We start from the raw sequence: 3,274 nt of genomic DNA on the forward strand, positions 1-3,274 counted from the left end.
CCACTGCCTTCTCCCATGAAAGCAATGAACAATTCCATGGGGACAGGAATTTGACTTTTATTCTTTCCCATATTCCCAGTGCCTGACAGATGGAACGTACCTAATAGAAATTTGTAGAATGGCTGAATGAGGGTGCAAGAAACCATAGTGCCTTCCAATTCTCTTTCTTTTTCCTTGCTATTTTCATTTTAAAGTGGCAGATGGATGGGGACACAGTAGGAATTATCTAGATTATGGCCACCAGCCACTTCCAATAATCTTTTGGTTCTTGTTCTAATTCATTAAACTGCTGTGCATCCAACTTAAATTACACAGCAAGGCATAACAAAGAGAATCAGAAGCCAATTTTTCTAACACGTGTCTCTTTTTAAACAAGGAAATTCCACACAGCACCATTTCTTAGGCAAGGCAGATAACCCATACATATTTGGTTTCTTTCTTTAGATGATCTTTGCTTCTAAAGACTATTGATTGTAAAAACAGGAAGCAAAAGACAAGGTGATCTGCAAGGGATTAAAAGCCGATAGTCATTTACTGACTGGGTCAGTAAGGACTGAATGCCTACTGTGTGCCAGGTACCAAGCTAGGTGAAAGGGACACCACAGTGAATAAGACATGATCTGTCCTCGATGACATGCAGCCTTAAGCCAGTATTTAGCATTTTCTGTTATGCTCAGGGCTTTTCATATCTTAACTCATTTAGTCCTCACAACCCTACAAGACAGACTCTGAGAGATCGAGTAATTTGCCCAAGATCATACCAATAGGAGACAGCAGGGCTGCGATTTGAACAGTCCCACTCTCTACTATTGGTACAATCTTGGGCAAATTACTTAGTCCCATCAAAGGTTCCAGAGCCTGTATCCCTAACCTTTATATGTTTTTCCTTTTTGAGCAGGTGGTACAAACAGCAAGCAATGATAAAGCAGTGTGATCAGTGCCACCACTGATCATTCCAGAAGATTACAGTGTGCACGCAGATGACACACCTAATCCAAGCTTGGGAATGGTCAGGGATTTACAGAGCGAGTGATGTCAACGCTGAACAGAAGAACGAATACATTAGCTCAGAGGAATGAGGAGGAGGAGAGGGTTCTAGAGAGAGGGACTATCATGCACAAAGACCAGGAGAGAGAGCAAGAGCACACAATGACCTTGTCCCATTAGAGCAGTGCTATAGACAGTCAGAGGGAAGCGTGTTAATCTTCTAGGACATACAAAGCGAGTGCTGGCTGAAGACCTTTTGGCTGAAAGAGGGAAAAGGTAGTTCCTCTTCAGAGGACTGGAGGTGCATTTCTATCCCAGCTGAGAAGCGAGGGCAAGGGGGCTGGGACTAGGGAGAGAGACCCAGTGTGTGCTGAACGAGATAAGGCACCAAGTGCCTGGCTGTGGCTGCCAGGGACTCCTCCCCAGTTTGGCCAGCAGCAGCCAGAGAGTCCTTATGGAAGTTATGCTGAATTATTTTTTTTTTTAATTTTCTTTCAAAAAACCAAAAGAGGTGTGTCTAACACCAATGCTATAAAACTTTGGAACCAGGAGTCTTTCAATGTTGATACCAGGAGAGTCTGTTGAATCTAGCCTCAGTTGTAACGTGACTGAGAAAGAGACATTACTTGTATAGAATATGCAAGAATGTAAATTGCCTTACATACAGTAACAGTTCATTAAAATAACTACTTTTTAGTAGGGAGGTAAGGAAAGTAGGGGGAAGGAGATGGAAGAAGAAGGAAGACAATAGGGAGCCAGGTCTGTCCTGCATTGTGGAGGTTTCACTTCTTAGGACTCCAGGTGTCCAGGGTCATTTGGTCTGTCAGCAGTTCTCAGCGGGTGCACTGAAATCTCTCGGGTCATTTTGGCTATCATACTGATCAGGAGTATTACTGCTATTTGAGCATGCAAGGGCCACTGTGCAGAGTGGGATTCTTAACAAGAATTGCTTCACACGACAGACATCCTGCTGAACATTCATGAAGGTGGAAAAAACTATTTATGGTTATCTGAGCCTAGACTGTAACTTGGTTTTACATATAAAACAAATACTTTTCTGCATATTAATATACTTAAATTTCCCAGGATCACAACTGCATAAATCAAAAAGTTCTCCAGGCTGGGCAACAGACTGAGACCCTGTCCAAAAAAAAAAAAAGAAAAAAATTCTAATTGCTTTTTTTTTAATTTTCCCAAGAGTTGCTTACCAGTTTCAGAAAAATCATGACTGACGGCAGTCAGCCATGGTATTTGAGTTGCCAAGACAACACAACTGTATCAGTATGCCTGTGGAGCTGTCATATTCAAGGTGATTCTATGTATAGGTACAAGCATCTAACTACTTTATTGTATCTTTTATGTAGTTATGCTTGAGCTTTTTTTTTTTTTTTTTTTTTTTTGAGACAGGGTCTCACTCTGTCACCCAGGCTGGAGTGCAGTGGAATGATCATGGCTCACTGCAGCCTCAACCTCCAAGGCTTAAGCAATCTTCCTGCCTCAGCCTCCTCAGTAGCTGGGACTACAGGTGTGTGCCACCATGCCCAGATAACTTTTTATTTTTTCATTATTTATTTATTTTTGAGACGGAGTCTCACCCTATTGCCCAGGCTGGAGTGCAGTGGCACGATCTCGGCTTACTGCAACCTCTGCCTCCCAGGTTCAAACAATTTTCCTGCCTCAGCCTCCTGAGTAGCTGGGACCCAGGCCTGCGCCACCACAGCTAACTAATTTTTCTATTTTGTACTAATTTTGTATTTTTAGTAGAGATAGGGTTTCACCATGTTAGCCAGGCTGGCGAGTGATCCACTTGCCTCAGCCTCCCAAAGTGCTGTGATTACAGGTGTAAGCCACTGTGCCCCGCCCCAGGTAACTTTTTAAAAATTTTCTGTAGAGCCGGGTTTCACCATGTTGGCCAGGCTGGTCCTGAACAACTAACCTCAAGTGATCTGCCCGCCTCAGCCTCCCAAAGTGCTGGGATTACGGGTGCGAGCCACCATGCCCAGCCAGCACTTATATATGGAAATGTATTAGTATTTTTCCTTTGTCATTTATGTTAGATCATTATATTTCCTTTTTTTTTTTTAAACCAAGTCTCGCTCTGTCGCCCAGGCTGGTGTGCAGTGGCGCAATCTCGGCTCACTGCAAGCTCCACCTCCTGGGTTCACGCCATTCTCCTGCCCCAGCCTCCCAAGTAGCTGGGACTACAGGAACCCTCCACCATGCTCGGCTAATTTTTATTTTTTATTTTTTAGTAGAGATGGGGTTTCACTGTGTTAGCCAGGATGGT

This window comes from Macaca mulatta, chromosome 4 (assembly GCF_049350105.2).
Source record: "Macaca mulatta isolate MMU2019108-1 chromosome 4, T2T-MMU8v2.0, whole genome shotgun sequence".
In the NCBI taxonomy this organism is placed as follows: domain Eukaryota; kingdom Metazoa; phylum Chordata; class Mammalia; order Primates; family Cercopithecidae; genus Macaca; species Macaca mulatta.